A 24478-nucleotide genomic window follows, 5' to 3' on the forward strand; every position below is an offset into this window, starting at 1 on the left:
TGTATTTTGAGAGACATATTACACTCCATTTTGTCATTTGCACTCAACATGATTTCCACAACAAGTTCTATGTAGTTCTCTGCCCTAGAATTTCCAAGGAAATTTGAGCAAACGTCTTTGAAAGCGCGTCATGACATTCTTTCTGTAGGGGAAAGTTTTTCCGCAAACAAAGGGTCAGCCATAACTTTGTGAATTTGTGGACCGATGAAAATGCCTTCTTTTAATTTTCCTTCACTCAAACTGGTAAACTTTTCCTTTAAATGCTGAAAACCACACCCTTGTTTGTTCATTGCATAAACCTTACTTTGAAATGTTATGAAATTTACTTAATAGAAGGGACCAATATCTGTTTATTTATTAGAAATACAAAATAACATGCCAACAACCATAATAAACCGTAAATAAGTCATAAACTCATAAAATACATTAGCCTTTGTTTTGGTTTATACCCCCAACCCGCGCCAGACGTTTCCTGGGAGAGCGCTTATCGAAAAGTAAAATCATAGTATAGGTTAAAATCCTTACGTGGTACGAAGAAAAGACATGCATTTTCGGATTCAGCGCACATCAAACCATAAGGGACACATTGTTTTAAGTCGGAGCAAAATTCTTGTTGATCAGTGTCATTTAACGGAATCTACAGGGACATCATTTTATTTTTACTAACATTTTTAATATTAACCTCGCTATACATTTAGAGAACCGGAAAACCCGTTCGCTACCCCCTTCCACAACTGGAGTTCGATGATACTGGCGTAAAACACAAACACATCACTTTACTAGGTATAGGAGGGAAGAAAAGTACTTCATCCATTTACGTAAACTAGGAAATATCGCGATTTTGAGTTCGATAATTTTTATTAGGATTTTTATTTAATCAAAATGCAGTACTGTATTAAGAATGGGTGTTTTTACTCACGAACTGAGCTATCCATGCGAACGTGTTCATTATGTAGTGTATATTATACTGTCTACAGCACATTAGCGTACAATATAGAGAATAATGAAGTTCAATTGAAAAATAATCATAAAATGGATATTTAAACACATTTTTGAAGATGGTAGCCATTCATTTCGATAGCCTGCAGGCTTCAGTTCTTTTGTGCATATTATCGCACTATAGACTATTGCATCTAATTCCAATTATCAGTTTCGTCCTTTGTACTAGTAACTCATGTTGAAATAATTCTGTACCTACTCTATAAAAGAGTACCTTATGTACTGTAAATTCAATCTTCACTTCTGCCCGACCCGCATAGATAAAATTACTCGGACATGCTATCTACTGTCCGTCCAAGTGGTTATGGCTCAGGATCGTAGAAAGGAGGGAAATCACGTGACAGTTAATTACTTAACGAGGCCCTTTTATTTAAGTTATTTTAAACAGTCGTATAATATTACGTAAACGTCCAATTCCTAACAGAAATTAATGTTTTCAGAAAAGAGCTAAGACAGCCCTGCTTTTACAGAGGGCCGTGCAGAAGCAGGTGGGGGAAATCGGGATGTGACGTAGGCAAACGGACAGTACCTGTGCGAAAATATGATTCAATATTAAAAGTTCTTTCGTCACTGGAAAACGCGAACACATTTCTGGAACGTACTATACTCAGTAACTCAGTACTGCTTACTATCTGCGGTCTTGGTTCTGTGTGGAGTTGGAACTTCCTTAGTAGAAGGGGTGGGAGTGAAGTACATTCAAAAACTCAGGTACAATAAAAATTGAAGTAAAAATAAGATGATGTCCCTGTAGAAAAAACTAATTTCGGGATTAAAATCGAAAAAGTCATAATCAGTATTGATTTGCTTATGTTTTACTATGCGTTTCTCTATCTTCGCATTTAATCATTCATTTATTTATTTTAGAGAAGAGGCATTGACCGCAACAAACACAAAGTCAATATTGAGTATATAAAAGCATTTTAACTGAAGAGAGGGTTGGGAGACTATCCCTGAAAATCTGTGCAAGTATTTCTTTGCGCAATAAAGTAAATGCTTTGAATGGTTTACATTTACATAATTTATAGCGAAGAGCTTTCACGCTGTGCACAAAGTCTGACGCGATGGGTTTCTATGTCGCGATAAACATCAAAGTGTTTTCATCCTTGCATAAAATGTATAACAATATTGGTCTGAAGCTGTGATACACCAGACATAATAGTATGCTTCAAACCTTCCCTTTCACATAAAAAGAGAAACTTACGAAATTCTAAATTACATTTTAAAAACCTATAAAATTCCAACGCAGCGGAAAACCTAATTTACCTTCTTTTATAGTTTAAAACACAAAATTTTGTTAATATTCATTTAAACAGACTAACTTACGTGTAAGTATACTTCATCAAAATATTCTCCCTCTAGAGAACTTCGCTGGAGACGTCGATATTCCTTTCATCATCGTAAACAAAAATGTATTTTAGTAACACAGTTCCGTCTTCAACACAAAATATGTTTAAACTCGCCTTCACTTTTATTTGCATTCTGATACTCATAACATGGTTTTCTCATCTTTGGGACGCAGATAGCGGTATACAAAACAGAAGTCACGATTGTGTTTTACCTCTCACCTCTGCGCGCTGAGCGCTCTTTCCATCTGAGCTACACCGGGACCATATTTAAATATGCGCTCCTGCATACATGGCTTGTATGTCTTAAATGCAGGTAGTAGGTTATTGATGATAAAAAGGAGGAGAGTTCGACCAGCGCCGTGAATCGGGTCCCGGTATAGCTCGGATGGAAACAGTACTCAGTGCGCACAGCTGAGAGGTCCTGGGTTCGATTTCCGGTGCCGGAGCGCATTTTCTCCTATCTATTTTACTCGTAGTCATTGATTATACAATGGGGACGGCGAGGCCTCCTATATGAATACAAGTATATTATTTGTAGAGTTGCTATTTTTTTTAAATGTCTTCTACGAGAACATAAATAATACGACTTCCGAAACTTATAACGTTAAACTTTGAATTTTATATTTTGGCACGGAGTTCTCAATCAATAAGGGACGTTTTATTTATTGTATAACAGTCCAGGTACCTTATTGTAATTTTGAACTTATTTAATATTGTTATTGTTTACTGTAATTTTGCTTCGTATTAGATAGTTCCAACAGTATAATAGGTTTGTTTTTTTTCGGCAGTATGCCCATTTCAAAATACTTTGACAAATTCTGTACCGTAATGCGAATATTCCAATTTCTATATGTCCTCCAATTGGGTGACTAAAACTTGATAATCAGCAAAAGTAGGAAGTATTCTGTTATTGTATTTGCCATTATGATGTCTCTTTTGTAGATTTCGTTGAATTCTAGAACTATTTCAAGTCTAAGGATATTAAAACATGTTTGTGTTTAGAAACAAAACAAAAAACACACTCAGGGCATGGACTGCTGTAAGGATTGCCATAAATTGACTGAAGAAATCTGGGATATAGAGTAAATCTGAAATGGATATTAGGAACGCAGGATCACCCCTAAGTGCCATTACTTTTAACAAACTATAAAACTATAAACAAATAATAGGATGAATTGGAGGCGTATCGCTGGTCGTCTGTGACCAGTAAACTCAGCAAAATAGATGAAAGTATTTTAAAGAACAAATTCGAATTAAGAGTGTAACCATTTATAGGCAGAAGAACAGAACATCAAAGTAGGGCAAATAATTACCAATGGAATCAAAACAAAATTTTGACATTAGGATGCTGGGTTATGGTAACAGCAGAATCACCATAGGCCTATATAAATACTATAAAACATAGAACATAGTTTTGTGTAAAAATGGAGTTTGATGTGCCATATTTTATGTAATTTGTGACTTCAGCACACAAAAATACATAAGTTTTTTCATCGCAGGCCTGTGTAATTAATCGTCAAACCTCTCACCAATACAGGAAGCAATGAAAAATATATTGCAGCACCTCATCTTCCCAGAAGGTTATTCCACAAAGGTATGGTGTTGAACATTACAAATTACTGGTGAAAGGTGATGTAAAGTATGTAGTTGTATCTTCCTGTTCCACGAAAGAATTACCAACTAGTCATTATCAAAGAATCGCTATAAGTGACGTCATATCAATAAACATACTACGTCATAACATTAAACAGCTGTTTATCTTTGTATTTCGTTCGTCGAATTAGGTTATGTTTGTCTCTTTAATCGTAATGTATTTTAAGGTAGCTTATACAGCAAAGATTCGTAGTGTTGTAATATTCTATGAATTTCTTAACCTGCAATGTTATTTATTTTAGTTTACTTCTTTAATAATGAAAAATTTACTTCCTTATTATTATCATCATCATCATCATCATGTTCTTCCGTGATATCCTGATAGTTTCCCATATTAATCGACATAACGATCTTCACTCCCCCCAAACTTAATTGTTACGAAGTTGCAAATACTGCAAAATTATTGGAATAGTGTCAAAGGAGATGAAATTGTTTCTTTGAAGGAAAAAGAACCAAAGAAAATATTCACACTTATCAAAATATATTTTAATATTACTTACTTACTTTTAAGGAACCCGGAGGTTTATTGCCGCCCTCACATAAGCCCGCCATTGGTCCCTATCCTGAGCAAGATTAATGTAGTCTCTATAATCATATCCCACCCTCCTCAAATCCATTTTAATATTATCTTCCCATCTATATCTCGGCCTCCCTAAAGGTCTTTTTCCCTCAGACCTTCCAATTAACACTCTATATGCATTTCTAGATTCGCCCATACGTGCTACATGCCCTGCCTTCTCAAACGTCTGGATTTAATGTTCCTAATTATGTCAGGTGCAGAATACAATGCGTGCAGTTCTGTGTTATGTAACTTTATCCATTCTCCTGTAACTTCATCCCTCTTAGCCCCAAATATTTTTCTAAGCACCTTATTCTCAAACACCCTTAATCTATATTCCTCTCTCAAAGTGAGAGTCCAAGTTTCACAACCATAAAGAACAACCGGTAATATAATTGTTTTGAAAATTCTAACTTTCAGAGTTTTTACAACAGACTGGATGATGAAAGCTTCTCAACCGAAAAATAAAGACATTTCCCATATTTATTCTGTGTTTAATTTCCTCCCGAGTATCATTTATATTTGTTACTGTTGCTCCCAGGTATTTCAATTTTTCCACGTATATTTTAATATTATGAAATAAATATATTTAAATGCATTAGTATATGTAGCCTATGTATTGGTAGAGAATACTTGACAATTAATAACAATAATTTATTTAATCTGACAGGATTAAGGCCATAAGGCCTTCTCTTCCATCCTACCAGATAGCACATATAAATACAAAAAAGAAATACAAACACTGATGAAAATGAAACAAATTAAGTTAAAGCCCTATAGAGGGTGAACAGAGTCAAAAGTACATTATAGAGCTCTCATCGAGCTAATACAACAAAAAGAAAGAAAACAGAGATAGCAATTGTGATATTGATAACTGATGATGATGATAATAATAATAATAATAATAATAATAATAATAGTAGTAGTAGTAATAATAATAATAATAATAATAATAAATATATTACATATTAATTTTCAATTTTACAACAGCATAGTTAATATATTTACTATATGTCATGGGTTAAGGTGAAGTTGCGCAACCTGACATGTGTTGAACAAGCAATTCCACGAACTAGAATGTGATTTTTTAACTTAAATTTGAATTTTGATATTGTCCGACAGTCTCTGACGTGGCCATGTATTGTGGGTCCCTATCACCACGGCATGGCGCGTCCTCAGGTTGCGGATAGAGGAGACGGCCTCCAGATAGGGAGGGTAGCTGCGAATATATTGAATAAGCAGTCGTGGACAGCCGATAAGGGGTGGTCCTCCAGCTTGGGGGTTGGGCGAAGGGCTAACAACCCATCACCGTAAAAAACAGCTTGTAACGTATCCCTATAATAAGATTCTTCATCTGACATAATTAGGAACATAAAATCGAGACGTTTGAGATGGGCAGGGCATGTAGCACGTATGGGCGAATCCAGAAATGCATATAGAGTGTTAGTTGGGAGACCGGAGGGAAAAAGACCTTTAGGGAGGCCGAGACGTAGACGGGAGGATAATATTAAAATGGATTTGAGGGAGGTGGGGTATGATGATAGAGACTGGATTAATCTTGCACAGGATAGGGACCGCTGGCGGGCTTATGTGAGGGCGGCAATGAACCTTCGGGTTCCTTAAAAGCCATTTGTAAGTAAGTAAGTCTCTGACGTGGTCAGGGAGAGAATTCCAGAGGCGTGGAATAGATATGCTGAAAGATGATGAGTAGAAGGATGTTCTGTGCAGAGGAATAGAGAGAAGGTACATGTTCCGGGTTCGAGGTAGTGAAAGGTAAACAAAACGAGATGCTAGGTAAGAGGGTGTGGAGGTAGTAAGTTAAAAATACTAGTACTTTCATGGAACACAATCATCTAACTTCATTGGTAATTTGTAAATATGACGTGGTAAAGTACTACTGTAGAAAAGTCTTTCGTGAAACAGAAGCTCTAGTGTTTGTACAGACCCAGGAACAAAATTTGGGCCATCTCAATTTTCACAAAATTTGGGCCATCTCAATTTTCACAAAATTTGGGCCATCTCAATTTTCACAAAATTTGGGCCATCTCAATTTTCACAAAATTTGGGCCATCTCAATTTTCAAAGTTCCAGTTATATCATACTGCGCATGCTCAATTTTTACTGGGCGTGCGCACTATGTTATACCGTAGAAGTGGGTAAAGTCAATCAGTGGGTGTAAAATCGATCATTTGCGATTTTTATTGAAAATTATATATTTTCTCAGTTACTTGTTAAAATTTTGTTATTCTGACTTCATTGCCTTACATTGAAATGTACCGTAGAAGTGGGTAAAGTCAATCAGTGGGTGTAAAATCGATCATTTGCGATTTTTATTGAAAATTATATATTTTCTCAGTTACTTGTTAAAATTTTGTTATGCTGACTTCATTGCCTTACATTGCAAATGTAAGCGAGAGGGACAACAAAAAGCCTGCGAATGCCAACAACGGGAACGCTGTGTAATTACCGTTGAAGTGAAAATTGTTATTCTCAACTTTTTCTCTCAAATGAAAACAAAGTCTTAAAAACTCTAAATTATAGTCAGCAGTGAAAGGAGAAAGGAAGTATACGCAAGTACTTTTCGTTGAGATTGTATCCTGAAATAATAGTTTTGCAGTTCGTAAATGTTAGTATTGAAACTTATTATTTAAGAGAACTTGTACCTTTGTAGGGTTAAGTCGATCATGCCATCGATCTACTCGAAACAGATAGGACCAGCAGGAAGAATAAATTGTTCACCGAAATACCTCCAACTAACACTTATAAACAGAAAAGTGTCATAGTATAGCTTATATTGATGGGATAGTGTGGAAAGAGGAAGACGAAATTATGGTGAATTTCTTGCGTAAGAGAAGCACTGCCAAAGGAATATATTTTGAACACCCCTCTGTACCTGACTATAGGAACAACGTAAAGTGACATGAGGAGGGGAAGATTTCAAATAACATCTGATATAAACCTAAGCAATGTTGAATTGCATTTTAGATTATAATTGAAGGGTGGTATTTCAATGTAAATTTTGAATTCTTAAATCTTTGTTTGTTGGTATGTGAAGTATTAAAATGTGTTTTTATTTTTTATAAGTTGGCAATCATAGTCACGATTGTACAGTGGAGACCTATAGGTATTATTGTATCGAATTGTATGATCACAGTAACAAAAGGTACACTATATAGTGCTATAGGCATATATTGAAGATTATTATTGTTTTTACACCCCTTATAACAAATAAAATATATGTAATACACTTAATTTGTTTTTTAAGAACATAAACAGTAATCGACTTTACTCCGCAATATTTTAAAATCGATCTTAAACTAAACATTCAATGGTGATCGACTTTACCCTATTTACGCAGGTAACTTCGATCGCAAGGCAAATAAAAAAAAACAGTTTTTTATAGATTGTAATTCAATTCTTGTAACGTGTCTTCATAAGTGAAGGAAGGATATGACAAAATGCTATTTTCTGAGGAACTTCGCTCCATTGCATAACCTGAATATCGTTAAAAAATTGCTAAATTTTGATCGACTTTACCCTCTTCTACGGTAACTGGAACTTGGAAAATTCAGGTGGCCCAAATTTTGTTTTTGGTCCTGTACTACTTAGGCCTACTAGAGAATTTACTTGTAATGTACAACACTATATCTTTGTGGTAAGGCCCCAAGAGACCAACATCAAGGAATTCCTATGGTAAACGTTCCATGAAACAAGTAACCGTGGGAATTCTTGGAAAAGGCGCGGACGCTTGTCTTCATGTTTGGCACAATAAGAAGAAGCGAGAGTTGTAGCTGCAGTACAGATTAGTCTCGCTGTATAGTGTGCAAGCACCCTGAGGAATAGGCCTACTTGACAGCGATGACGTTCAGAATATTAATTCGAACTGACAGCCACCGAGCACGCAAAATAAATTATATGAAAATCTATGCGTAATTGAGCTGGACACAAGATTACAGAGTACGTGAAGCGTCTTCATCATATTTTACCCCAACGACGGACATTCTAATAGATGCTGGAATGTCGCGACAGTACAACGTCGATTATAATCAGGTCGAATGAGGATTACGAATTCCAGCTAACTGGTAGAGCTGCAGTAGAAGCAATAGCAGTAATAACCATAGGTAGGGAGTTTATACCAAAACAGTAGATTTCAGCATTATGGCAAGTCGTGAATAGTTTGAAGAATATTCTTAATTTATACAGGGACATCGTTTTATTTTACTAACATTTTTAATATTAACCTGGCTATACCTTTGTATCAACGCCGTTTGCTACCCCATTCCACGACTGGAGTTCGATGATACTGGCGTAATATACAAACAAATCACTTTCCTAGGTATAAGAGGGAAGAAAAGTAGTTCATCCATTTATGTGAACTAGTGTTTGATAATTTTCATTAGGTTTTTGTTTAATCAAAATACAGTATAGTATTAACAATAAGTGTTTTTACTCAAGAACTGAGCTGTCCATGTGGACGTATTCATTATGCAGTGTATATTATACTGTCTACAGCACATTAGCGTACAATATAGAGAATAAAGTTAAATTGAAAATAATCATAATATGGATATTTAAACACATTTTTTAAAATAGCTGCCGTTCATTTCGATACAGGCTTCAGTTCTAATGTGCATATCATCGCACTATAGACTATTGTAACTAATTCCAATTACCAGTTTCGTCCTTCGTAACTAATAACTCATGTTGAAGTAATTCTGTACCTACTCTAGAAAAGAGTACCTTACGTACTGTAAATTCAATCTTCACTTCTGCCCGATCCGAAAAGATAAAATTACTCAGACATACTATCTACTGTCCGTCCAAGTGGTTATGTCGTAGGGTCGTAGGAAGGGAAGAAATCACGTGACAGTTAATTACGTAACGAGGCCCTTTTATTTAAGTTGTTTTAAATAGTTGTATAATATTAGGTAGATGTCCAATTCCTAACAGAAATTAATGTTCTCATAAAAGAGCTAAGACGACAACCCAGCCACTAGCTGGCGAATAAAAGCAGGTGGGGGAAACCGGGATACGACGTAGGCAAATGGACGACAGTACCTGTGCGAAAATGATTCAATATTGAAAGCTCTTTCGTCACTGGAAAACGCGAACATATTTTTGGAACGTACTGTTTACTATGACCGTAAAGCTACTATGATTGTATATGCGGTCTTGAATCCGTGTGGAGGACGGTTGAACTGCATTAGTAGAAGGGGTGGGAGTGAAGTACATTCAAAAACTTAGGTACAATAAAAATTGAAGTAAAAATAAAATGATGTCCCTGTATTAATAGTTTATGTTCTGAACAAAGTGAACTATTCTGTTATTATTGTATTAATTATGTACTGTAATGTTAATATTATGCATGATTACAAAAAAGTAAACTCATCTGTTATTAAATAACACTGGTCTACAGTGATTGTGCTACAGAACAAAAACAAGTGTACCAACCCCAATTTAAGTGTGCTGATAACAGATCTGAAGTCCGTTTCATTCTATCACGTCACAATTTTAAAATAATAATATTTTTAATTTTTACATTTTTTAATACATTTAGATCCATTTTATTTATTTTATTATGATTTTGCTACTGAACAAAAACAAGTGTACCAACCCTAATTTGAGTGTGCAGATTACAGATCTGAAGTCCGTTTTTTTCTATCACGTCACAATTTTAAAATAATAACATTTTTAATTTTTATATTTTTAATACATTGAGATCCATTTTATTTATTTTATTATGATTTTGCTACTGAACTAAAACAAGTGTACCAACCCTAATTTGAGTATGCTGATTACAGATCTCAAGTCCGTTTCTTTCTATCACGTTACAATTTTAAAATAATAACATTTAAAATTTTTAATTATGATTTGTAACACTACGTTCAGGTCAAAACTGAGTGTTCTTGAACTTGAAGCTTGGGATACATTAGTACTAATGTCAGCTAGGTTTTTAGGAAATTATCGAGCTGATAATTATGCTGAGCTAGTATATAACATGCTTAGAGCATTTCAGAATCTAGGTTGTCACACGTCTTTAAAAATGCACTTTCTTCATTCACATCTTGACTTTTTTTTTCCATCAAATCTCGGCGAACATGATGAGAGATTCCATCAAGATATATCAACGATGGAATCCGGGTACCAGGATCAATACGGTCCGAGCATGATGGGTGATTTCTGCTGGTTCCCACACCGATCAACCACATGCCAACATAAACGGAAAAGCAAAGTTCTCAGGCACTTTTAACAGTGATTTTAGTGCTTACTACATATTGTAAATGTATATCTTCTTATAAATGTATTTAAAATAATATAGGCCTAATATGACAAATTAGAAAAAAAATATATAAATTAAGCTCAATTTATGTGGCTGACTTTACGGTACGGATATGTACTGAATAGTAAGATTTAGAATTAATGTTACAGTTCCATAACTCAAAAGCCTGACGTGCTATGATAAATCTGATTACAGATCTGGAATCAGCGCATGAATTTCAGTATACAACGCTTGAAATTTCCTCAGTAGCAGACAAAAAGTTATTTATTGTAGACCAGTGTAATTATTATGCAAACAGGAGTGTGTAACAAGTTTATTTTTTCTGGATTATTCTTCGTTAAATGTTGGTTGAAACACAAGTTTATTTACCAGCCGTCAATACTTGTTTGTTTTGCTGGTCTGTTGACGTCTCGTGCTGCTATGCATTCGGTTGCTTTACAGTCCAAGTTCAACATCGGAATTACGATACGAACTTCCTAGCTGTCATTACAATAGAAATTAAACATTTTCTTGAAAACAATTATGAGTTTAATATTAATATGTCATAAACGAAATACACTATTAGATTCACAAAGTAGTTGTTCACCTGATGATAGAAAAAAAAAATACTGTATCATATTTCAGATTTGCTTCAAAAACGTCTCGTGACGTAGAGCAAATATTTTCAGAATAGGCTACAAATATTGTTTTTTTTTTCTAAACATAAAAGGAGTATTTCTTTTGATAAAATGAAAATGTTCATTGTTATTTGTTATAACGAGGCTAGAATCATAATTCTATAGTTTGTACGTATGGGTAAATTATTTTAGATTGGGAGTACGAAGTTTATAATTACAAATTCTATTTTTTATATTATTCGTTTTTTGTTTTATTGTTCTAAGACCGTGGACGATTGAAGCACAAGTTTGATTACCACTGTACAGGTTTGTCGTTCTGGTTCATTGACATTGAGAGCTGCGCTACTACTTTTCATTCAGTACAGATATTGTCCAAACTCAGACGACTTAACAGTTTCGGTACCAACTTCCTAGCTCTAATGATAACACTTATGGAGGATTATTATATTACTAGCGGATTCCAAGCCAAGCTCACACTTGGGTTTTCTTCGATCTCATACTAGGCAGACACATGGCGGGACTCCTAATTCGGGTCCAGCACCACTGCAATGCTCACAGGACAATATACACTATCTACCAGAAAGTAATTGGGCACTGTTTTTTCCCTTTAAAACCTCGTGGTACCACCTCTTGTTGCTATAACAGCAGCCACCCTGTCAGGCATGCTCTCCACTAGTTTGTGTAGGATATCCACTGGAATGCATCGCCATTCCTCTTGCAACATGGCACTCAGTTGGACAATCGAAGTTGGCCCCATGTTTCGGTGGCTACTATGCAGTGATATGCAGACAATAATGTTCACCGGTTGGACTGGCCTGCACAGAGTCCTGATCTCAATCCCATTGAGCACCTTTGGGAGGAATTGGACCGGCGATTGAGGTCTCGAGAGATGCGGCCAACTTCCTTTGTCCAACTGAGTGCCATGTTGCAAGCGAAATGGCGACGCATTCCAGTGGAGAGCATGCCTGACAGGGTGGCTGTTGTTATAGCAACAAGAGGTGGTACCACGAGGTTCTGAAGGGACAAAAACAGTACCCAATTACTTTTTGGTAGATAGTGTATTTTAAGCTGACAAAGAGCCATGTCTTATGCGGGACTCAAGCACCCATCGCCATTTTTACACACCATTAAATCCAAGGGTCTTAGCCGTGGCATATACCGCGGTAGCACTACAATTCCCGAACTTCACAAAACAGAGCAATTTACAAACTTCACGAAGAATGTTATACAGAAAAGTTCCTTACAAACTGTTTTCAAAGAAATTACTAATTGTTTTATGCTCAACCCTTAATCTTACAGATGTTCCCCACTCATTAGAACCTGGATATTTGGCAACATTGTCGTCATCGCTGAAGTTATGTCACTATCGTCTTTGTAATCACATCTTTTTCTCTGTGTCATCAATTTCCTCCTCTTCATTACAAATTAGTGCGGCATTTGAACTAGTCTTTATGTCGATGTTCGAATCTGGATAACAAACCTTCCTGTTGACTAGCGACAGCAATTACGACATTGTACTGCTTTTATATTATTACAGAATACATGCATACAAATTTATTACGCGACCGAATGACTTCAATTTTCTTGAATAAAGTAACAACAATGTCATTCACACGTATCTGAGAGGGTTAACGTTTTAAAAACATGGCGCATGTCTGAGTAGCTGGCCAAACAATAAAAAAGGCATGCATTATACCAAGGGGCATGACTGATTAGGCAGAACGCAGACGCCGTGCCACATTCGTATGCGTCCTCGATATTAACTTCTGAGTGAACTCTCTGTACAATTACGCGTGAAGCAGGGTCTAAAGACTTCTGGACGGCACTGCAGAGGTCAAAAAGACATCCCTTATGGCTATTAATCCTGATATGGAGACGGCTAGTCAGTGTTTCCTGCGAGACAGTAGTTCAATTCCGATCTCATACCTCTATTGTATTGTATGTATTTATTTACACTGCAAGTTGGCAAGCACCCGGTGGCAGTGGTATACACAATATAAACAATACACAATAAAATTACAATAAACAATACAATTATATACACAATACAATTTAACACAATAATTACAATTAATAATGAAACATAAAATAACCTAATTTTACAATACAACCTACATACGAATAGGCCCTACATAAGTTTCAATAGTCTTTCACTTTACTCTCATCTCACTCACTGTAGTGGCACTATGACGTATTTCACTGACATTTTAGGACACATTTCACTGACACTATAGAACACATTTCATTGACGCTATAAATTATCACTGATCGGAACTGTTCACTGCACTGTAAAACCATGACTTCACTGACTCACCTCGCTTCACTGATACAACAGTTAAAATAAGTCAAATAATTACACCCTTATGCATACTTATAAACAGAATTACATTTAAGCTAAACATTTCTAGTCTAATACCCTCTTACACGCTATTTTTAAATAATTAACAAATCAAACCAGGCTAAGTAAATACATGTCACCTTAAAAAATTAAATGTTAAATGTCACCTTAATTTTAATTTGCACTTTATACATAACTTTTTAAGTTATTCTTAAATCTCCTTAAGGAAGGACAGCCCTCAAAGACCGCTGCAAGTAGGTAATTCCTGTCATTTATAGTTATATTTAAAAATGAGAATTTATCTACATCCGTTTTCTGTTTTCTACATTTAATTTTAAAATCATGATCGTTCCTACCATAGTACGTTGGCTTTTCTAACCGAGCCGTTATGTCTACCCATGCTTTCTGACCTAGATGTGCTCTATACAATGATGTTATTCTAGTTTTCCTACGTCTGTTTTCCAAAGTTTCCCATTTAAGTTCTTTTATCGTATCGTTTCCATCTTCTCCTTTACCTTTAACAAATTTAGCTGCCCTATACTGGATTCTTTCTAAGGAATTTATCTGATATATTCTATAGGGATCCCAACATGTAGTTCCGTATACCATTAACGGTCGCACTAACGTTAGATATGCTATTTATCTCTATTTGGGGCTAGCCTTTCTCAAGATTCTCATAATAAAGTGAAGTGCCCTCCATGCTTTACCCGTAACACAATCAACATGCTCTCCCCAAGAAAGTTTGGAGTTTTTAATACACTCCTATGATTAGAACATATTAAGACACTGGAAAAGATTCAAAAACGGGCTCTTAAGTGTTGTCGGAAAAATTCACCATTAAAATGGGACACACTCACGGACAGGAGAACGAAAATTCGATTATGCGCACTGTTCAAAACATACAGAGGTGAGCCTGCCTGGAAAGAAATAAAAAAATAGGTTGCAGCCGCCAAATTACTCTTCAAGGAACGACCACTCATATAAATTGAGGGAAAGAAGGCAGAGGACGGACACTGGAAAGTTTTCTTTTCTCAATCGTACTATCAGGGACTGGAATGCTTTACCTGCAGACTTACTAAAGGCTTTACCAACAACCAAAAATGTATTTAAAAATAGGCTTAAGGACCTTACTAATAGACGGTAATTATACACAGTACTTAAATGGTGTAAACGATATGTTGTTATTGAAGTGTTGTATCAGTGAAGAATTATGTTGTGTCAGTGAAGTGTGTTGTATCAGTGAAGAAGTATGTCGTGTCAGTGAAGTGTGCTGTGTAAGTGAAACGTGTTCCTGTCAGTGAAGCTTTATAGTTTACAGTGGCAGTGCAAAGTATTTGAACAGTGAAATGTTTTTGAAGTGTTAGTGAAATCAGGATAGAATCAGTGAAATGTGTCGTAGTTCCAGTGCAGTGAGTGAGTTGACAGCGAAATGAGTGTAATGTTGAAAGGTACTTGTGCAGATATGAACATATACTCGTGAGTTTTAGTTCGATCTTAGTTTTAAGATACAAACTAGAATATTTCAAATGTTATTTTAAGTGATCGTTTCATTTAATTTAGTATATTCCCTGTTGTTGTTATTGTTATTATTATTATTATTATTATTATTAGTATTAATTATTAGTATTATCATTAATTGTATTTTTAATTAATAATTTTATTATTGTCATTATTGAGCGTAATTAGTTACCACTGCCACCGGGTATATACCCATTGCAGTGTGAATAAATACATACATACATACATACATACATACATACATACATACATACATACATACATACATACATTTCAACTGTCTATGTTTGCATATTTAGTAAGTATTGAGCTTCGCAACTGTATATACCAAACTGTGGTATTTCTAAAATAATACTGGATCGACTTTAACTTTTTTCCTCTTTTTGCCAGCTTGCTAATTATTTTTGTTTCTTCGGCGATGATGTCGCCTTGATTTCGTTTACGATTCCAGCTTGACAAAGCTCTTGCTGAGAATCGGTTGCGTTAGAGAGCTGGACTAACAAGAACATTTTAAAACTTTGTAACCCGACGATTGCCGGAGTATCACAGTACCTGATACGTAAACACCATTTCCTTCGACGAGCTTACAAATGTATAAACAAACATCTAAACTGTACAGCGTTGTATACGATTCCCTAGGAAGCTAAATCGTATTTAAATGAAATGGAAATCCGAAGTACATTTCCATACAGATCAAATTACGACTCTTGTATGCATTTTCTCCGTAATTTAGTAAGAGACAACAAACAGGTTCGGTTTGATATTTTTCGGTTTGACTTTTTCTGTAATTGGCTTGTCTTTGACGTCACATTGACGTAATAATACAGGAAAGTCCAGTAACCTTCTTGCTATATGTAGAATGTTTACTTTAAAGAAATAGCATAGCATAACGGACGTACAAGACCTCAGAGAACCCTGTGCCGGAATAAGACGTCGGATTTTATGTTGGCAGCCTGTTTTCCTTCGTAAAATAACAATCAACGCTTCTTGGTGTGGGACGAGAGGGCATTAACGTCAAATAAAATACTGTATATAAAAAATAGCCTGTATGGAATTTAAACTGCATTAATATTGACTCTTATCGATTTACAGTTACATGTTTTTGCTATTGTTCTGCATTCTTTCTACAGAGTTCACGAAGTAAATGCCCTTGCGCATGTCTCTTTCCAAGGATACGATAGCCCCATACACTAGTACGTCAAGATAAATCTATCATTGCATCCCGTTAACGTAAACTAAAGATGATCCTTTTTCAATGTATTCTCAAAATTGTTATAGACTTATTTTTCTCATATTTATATTGTTGCAAGTTAAATTTTACACCACTTCTCCATATTATATTCACAGATAAATTTTCTGTAAATAAGAAGAAGGTAGTCTGTAATATATAACTGGAAAATTGTGATATTCCGTCGTACGCCACTGAAAATTAAAGGGACAGCTGTGGATGAAAATGAATCATGCAACACACAATTTATAACGTTTTCTCATAATCAATCAACATCTATGTCCATACACGTTTAATGAATTAATATTATTTTACTTAGTTATTTAACAATGTTGTATCAATGCTAGGTTACCTACTTACAAGGAGAGGACACGCTCTGTATATCACCGAATAGAATAAGATTGTGTGAGATGTAAGTACAAGACGTACTGTTTAAAGTCATACCTGGTATTGATGGCGAATGACCCCTCGTTTTGAAAATATTGGCTATTGTTTGTGACATACTTCCGTTAGGTGCTCGATAGGGAAGCATTAGCCTGTGTAACAGCGTAGCCCGTATGGTTGGATGCTGAGTTGTTATCCAGGCAACCTGAGTTCGAATGTTAACTGGTCCTATTTTTTTTCTCTCTTAATAATGATTAATATTGTGATCACAGTTATCTATTTACATACCTATATCATATTTCTCAATGTATTGGATGCTTCATCATGTTTTAAACAAATTACTAATTAACTAACATTGTATTGTAAAGGATAAACAATGAAATACTGCTCACGTAGGAAGGTAAGATGTGTCACTGGTGTCTGTTCTATTTCTGTAGCAGCTATTCCATTTCATTTTGTACCCGATTCATTATGTCATAAAACACAGAAAACATATACTGGGTGTTCATTTCAAAGTGTGTCATGACGTCACTGTTGTTGGGGCACCGATTTGAAGCGAGTTTCAGCTTATATGTTAGAGAAGTTGCCTATTATTTAAGGCGTTCCTCAATCTGAACTTGAGAACGTGTACGGTATAACTTGAACGTCGTAGCAACAGATGGCGGTCTGTACGGTCTGTGTGCTACCATAACCTCTTTCGAACTGTGTTTTGCTCCGGCAAGTCGTACGCAGGGTATTTGTTATCATCGGTTGCGTACGGTAACATTCCACAACACAAATCAAATGCTCCGTGTCCATGTTGACCGTCGAAGTTAATGTCAACAAATACATAAGTAATCGTCTTAACCCTCTCCCCATATCCCGACAGTACATATTTCCAAACAGTTCACATTCCTGCCACTACCGGCGTTACCGTACGTATCGGCACGTACTCTTCAGAATGAACGCCGTACTTGCTAGCCAACTTCTCTGCCTCTTAGATTATACACCTGAGCTGCGGAAGTGTAGGAAGATTGAATTCTCTAGGCTCATCAGCTAGCCACACGACGGCATACAGCGAGCCAAGACACATTTTGAACTGAACACCCAGTATATTTCCTGCACCATGCACAAGCAAATGAAAGAAGGTTGTCCACAGCCACACACATTTTTCCGCACTTCTGCTGCGAAACAGATATCCTTCACATTCACAAACACTTCTCGTTCGTTAATCAATTTTGATGCATACCACGCATATTTCAACATGGCTTTGAATATAGGAACTGACAACTGAAAGTGAATTAAAATAATAATAATAATAATAATAATAATAATAATAATAATAATAATAATAATAATAATAATAATAATGTCAAGCTTTAAAAAATGAGAAAGAATTAGGATTCGAACTCGGGTTGCCTGGATGACAACTCAGTATCCAACCACATGAGCTACGCCGTTACACAGTCTAACGCTCCCTATTAGGCACCTAACGGAAGTATGTCATAAACAATAGCCAATATTTTCAAAACGAGGGGTCATTGGACACCCATACCAGGTATGACTTTAAACAGTACGTCTTGTACTTTCATGTCACAAAATCTGATTTAATTCGGTGATATACAGAGCGTGTCCTCTCCTTGTTAGTGTCAATGGAATTGGTGGGAGCGAGATTTAATTTTGATATAAAGCCCGATGATTTGCAACGTGTTTACGTAACATTCACCTTACAGCTGGGAAAAATTGGAGAACCTATAAAGAACATATAATTTGTGCGAGATCGTGCGTATTTGCTTGGTTTCCGCACAAAACCAATCCGAGGAAAGTCTAAAATTCCACATTCAGTATTCCCAACCTAACACACATAACAATTTCCCTCTTCTTACCGCTTAAGTGACATATTGATTTTACTGCTTTAGGCTTTTAACATATTATATTCAGAAACGTTCAATATAGTAATAATTATAAATTGGAAACTTACCACTGCAATTTCACCTAAATTGCACTGTTAATTATTGTTTTTAAATATTTGGAAAAATTAAGTAAACTCTTCAACTCCACTAAAGTCACTGCATTCGTGATGCAAGTAACATTAAGGAAGCCGTGAAAAAATCAACAAATCAACTTGCAGATGTTATTACTGCAATATGTTATATATAAATAATATTGTTAAAATATTAAAATGAAAAATAAATCATTACATAACCTTACCGTGTGTTTTAAGTTCGCATTTATAGACTGGGGGAAAAAAAGACAGACGTATATCACGGCCTGCTGGAGTATAGTAAACACAGAAAAACATTTTAAAGCAACAATGTTGAAGATAGATATTTTTGTTTTGCAAATTTTGCCGTCATTGAACAGAAACCAAGATGGAGATTTCATTGCAACTAATTAGAAATTCCTCTTTCAGGTATGTAATATACGATCTTCGCACAAAATAATGTACGATACACGAGCGGTATGTTTTCTTTCAATTCTCGGAAATTAAAAAAGCTCAACTACGTTTCGCTTTTTCAAACTTTTCCTCGAACATGAAAACTTCAACATACCTCTGTTGTAACGCATATTACTATTTCTCCACTATTAAACAAAAAACAATCGCTGCCCTCAAAACGAAAGAACAGTGACTTGTACAACATAGATTAGCCAATCACAGAAATTTTAAATGCAAGACATTTAATTTTATGCATTTTGATAAATCTGAAATATTACAGAACACACAGGATCAGTATTTAGTTGTTATATGCCAAATAGGGCTTACCATAACATTATTACTTGTCAAATTCAGTAACAAATTTAACTTTAAAATTTTCGTGGTTATATGTCGATCGTATGTGATCCATAAGCCCGTTTAGCTCGCAAAAACAAGAGCGAACACACACAACACAGACGCTAAAAGGCAATCGCCCTAATCCCAATGTAGACGTCGCGACAGTCTGTCTACATTAATACGTTTATAATAATTTAATAAATCACTTCAGAACCAGATCAGTCATGCACATAATGATATGAGAGCTCTCGAATCAATTTCAGAGTGACGAAAATGGTTCAAAACTCTCACGTGGTTCACAAACAACTGGAGACACTTATTACCACAAACCAGACGTCCTCGATTGTTTACTGATAACACATTCAGATCTAATATTCACGGGTTCAAATCTGGCCGAAGAAGATTACTTGAGAAGAAGTTCCTACATATTCAACTGCAGAAGTTATTCTACGTCGAAATTCAACATGGCCGAGAAATGGTTGACAAATTCTTTCTGGAGCCGAGTATCAGAAAAGGATTCTACAGGGACATTACTGGTGTAATATACAAACAAATCACTTCACTAGGTATAGGAGGGAAGAAAAGTAGTTCATCCATTTACGTAAACTAGGAAATATCGCGATTTTGAGTATGATAATTTTCATTAGGTTTTTGTTTAATCAAAATACAGTACAGTATTAACAATGAGTTTTTACTCACGAACTGAGCTGTTCGTGTGGACGTATTCATTATGCAGTGTATATTATACTGTCTACAGCACATTAGCGTACAATATAGAGAATGAAGTTAAATTGAAAAATAATGATAATATGGATATGTAAACACATTTTTGAAAATGGTGGCCGTTCATTTCGATATAGGCTGCAGTTCTAATGTGCATATTATCGCACTATAGACTATTGTACGTAATTCCAATTACCAGGTTCGTACTTCGTATCAGTAACTCATGTTGAAATAATTCTGTACCTACTCTATAAGAGAGACCTGATGTACTGTAAATTCAATCTTCACTTCTGCCCGATCCGAAAAGGCATGCTATCTACTGTCCGTCCAAGTGGTTACGTCGGAGCGTCGTAGAAAGGGAGGAAATCACGTGACAGTTAATTACTTAACGAGGCCCTTTTATTTAAGTTATTTTAAACAGTTGTATAATATTACGTAGACGTCCAATTCCTAACAGAAATTAATGTTCTCAGAAAAGAGCTAAGACAGCCCAGCCACTAGCATTTACAGAGAGGCGAATAGAAGCAGGTGGGAGAAACCGGGATGCGACGTAGGCAAATGGAAAATGATGCAATATTGAAAGCTCTTTCGTCACTGGAAAACGCGAACATATTTTTGGAACGTACTGTTTACTATGACCGTAAGGCTACTATAACTGTATATGCGGTCTTGGATCTGTGTGGAGGACGATTGAACTTCATTAGTAGAAGGGGAGTGAAGTAAATTCAAAAACTCAGGTACAATAAAAATTGAAGTAAAAATAAAATGATGTCCCTGTACACGTGCACGTTAACTACGAGACGGGCGTCCAGCTTTACTTCTTTCGCGTAGAAAGCCTTCCAAATAGTTTATCACCAGTGGCGGCTCCTGCATATTTTTTAAGCGGAGGAAAGAAGTTAACAGCACGAAATGACACCTTCTTGAATGAAACATGCTACAAATGAACGGTAATGGGAATGGGAAATAATCTGAGGAAAGCGAGAACATTGCACCCACCCACGTGGTCTGTGTTGCCACATGTACATTTTACAAGTTCAGTATCACATGCTTTTGAAGAATGTCAGTTCTTGTAAAGTCATACTATCATTATTGTTCAAAGCTGCCGGTGGCCAATTAATTTTTTATGTTAAAAATGATGTAGTTTGGAGTACCTACTTTCAATTTCAAATATATTTGCACAAAACTGACAACTTGGCTGTTGCCCTGTCTAGTAAACAATGAATAGAAGTGAATTTCAGGGGCCAACTACGTAGAACTACTTTCTCTTTGTTTTACATAAACCCGACTTTAACTTTCAAATATCCACGAAAGTTTCAAAACATGAATAGTAGCCTATATAAAGTACAATTAATAATATTTTTTTACTTATAATTAAAAAAAGTTTATATGGTGTCTTTCATAGCGTTGCGTTAAAACTGTTTTTGTTGTGTCTCTTCCTAGATGTGTTACAGTCTGGTTGAATGCAAGATCGTTAGATGGCAGCAGTAGCGAGCTTGCTGCACGACCAGTCGGTTTCTATTTCCCGCCCATGCGCTGATTCAGAGGAGGATCTCCTCCCTCTCCGTTCATTTACTTGCTTTAAAACTCTGCTTCTTTCTCTGGCCGCTAGTGCGCTGTTGTCTACGTGTGTTAACTACAGTAGAGGAGGAATGGAGTGCCTTTCCTCCACACAAACAATCTCGCATCTTTCTCACAGTTTTCTACAGCACATGAGCGCGCGTCGTTTAAAACTCGATCAACCGAGTTTTTCTGATAGCTGTGAACTTAAAAATTATCGAATCTTCCTCGAATTTCAAGGCACATATTTTATTTGGTATTTACTTTCAAAAGAAGAAAATGTGAGGAGGACGTTCCTCCCTTCCCTCCCCCGAGGAACCGCCACTGTTTATCACCCCTTTAAATTCATCACTTTCCGCAGGGTTTGAAGCATGAACCTCGGACCCAATGACCAGCAGAGTAATTGCCAGACGAAATACGACAAATGTTTCGGTGTTCATCAAATACTACCGGCGATCCAGGAGAAGGTCAGTGCCAAAGACAGTGGGAAAAAATAGCTAACTATATCAAGCTGCTGTCAGGGATGTAGCAGATATAATCCTCATTAAGTGAAAGAACAGCTTATTAAAAGAAAAGGCGTGGTATATGGAAACGAACTTGCACGGCCTTTCGGAGAGGGTGGCTTTCCTGCTTGTAAGCAAAACAAGTTTTTAATGGAAATTTTTAAAAATCTGTAACAAAAGAAATGTAAGCTCAAAATAATGTGTTAAGACATCTAATAGTTGTAACTGTCCTATTCTAAATGAATCTCCTCAAGCTAAATATCTCGGAATAATAATCGACCAACATTTACGTTGGGATAAACATGTTCTTTTTCTGTGCAATAGATTAAGGCCCAATTGTATAAAACTCCCTGACTAAAGATCAACTTTGATCGAAGATCGAAAAGTGAACCGAGTTCAGACACTTCTTCTATTGTATAAAACTTTTCTGCGATCAAATTACCTTGGTTCAAATGCAATCTAAGTTCACGTGAAAAGCATTTGGCAACATCGCTTAAACAGATGAAATACGTGATGCGCGGACAGGTTTGTTCAGTGTTGCCAATCTAGCGACTTTAACTCTTTTTCAACAACAATTTCTTTTAACTTTTATATTGCTTAAATAGGGATTTAGTGACCTTTTTTTTAGCACCCCATAGTGACAAAATTTAATCTTTGTCGATAATGAGAAATCTAGCGAATTTACAACTACTTTTTGGCGACTTTCCGTACACTCTGTTGGAGACCTGGTTTTTTGTGCAATGTAAATAATGGCGGACAATAAGAAGAAGGCTGACTGTTCTCCGAGTTGTTATCATGTTATGGTGTTTGATACTGCTAAACATAATAAAGCTTTATAAAACGACGATTTTCGTTTAGTAATACAGTTAATTGAAAATTTTGAATGTACCTATCATGTCCATTAATAATTAATGGTTGTTATAAACATAATATAATTAATAGGTTATGTTATTTGATACTGCTGAACACGATAGAGCCTTATAAAATATAAGAATGTTTGTATATTAAGGCAAGAAATTGAAAGAAATATATGTAAATGCACCTATCATATCTATTAATATTAATAATAATGGATATTTTATTTGCACAATCTGTCACTCGTATATGTCAAACAGAAAAGAAATAACTGAACTTGGATCATCTAACTTAATCGGAGAAATTTCTTCAGTCAAAGTTGACTTTGGTTTGAGAGAAATTAATCTCAGATTAGACTTTATACAACACAAAATTCCAAGTTCAGCTTAAACAAGGATCAATTTAACCTCTGATCTAAGATTAAATGGTTTATACAATCGGGCCTTAGAAACATTATTCACCATTTTTACGAAATTACTTGACTGTCCATACTTTACGACTGATTTACCGCGCATTAGTACAAGCTACATTACAATACGGCATTGCAGGATGGGGTAGTGCTTATAGTGCCTCCCTCATGCCAATAACTCTGCTACAGAAAAGATAATAAAAAATGCCTTAATAAACTTCTTGATTATCCTTCAGGGCTGTTGTACTCAGAATTTAAAGTATTTGACTTCCATCAAATTTATAACAATGTATTACTGAATTCCGTACATAAAAACAGAAACATATTTAATTTATATTCACATAAATATAAAACCATAAGATCAGACAACATATGCTTGACAGTTCCTATATGTACTACAACTGTAGCATATAATCACAGTAGCAACTTCTGTCCAAGGCTTTGTAACATAATAATAGATAAATTCCCAAACATACAATTTGCTAATGCTCCTTATTTAAAAAAATCTATTAAAAATTGCTGTTAACAGGGAAAATTTAAAGTTCAATTATTGCGATTTGTGTTTTTTCTCCTTTTTTTTTCTTTTATTACTTTTTACTCTGTTATTCAATAAAATGTCTAACATTAACTTATGTGGAATGTTCCCTAAGCACGAGTATGTAACTTACTCTTTCTGGGGTGCTAGAGAGTTCTTATATTAAAAAAAAAAACAAATATGTATCTTTGTTCTGGCAATAAAGTATTACTATTATTATTA

This window comes from Periplaneta americana, chromosome 15, assembly GCF_040183065.1.
Source record: "Periplaneta americana isolate PAMFEO1 chromosome 15, P.americana_PAMFEO1_priV1, whole genome shotgun sequence".
Taxonomy (NCBI): Eukaryota; Metazoa; Arthropoda; class Insecta; order Blattodea; family Blattidae; genus Periplaneta; species Periplaneta americana.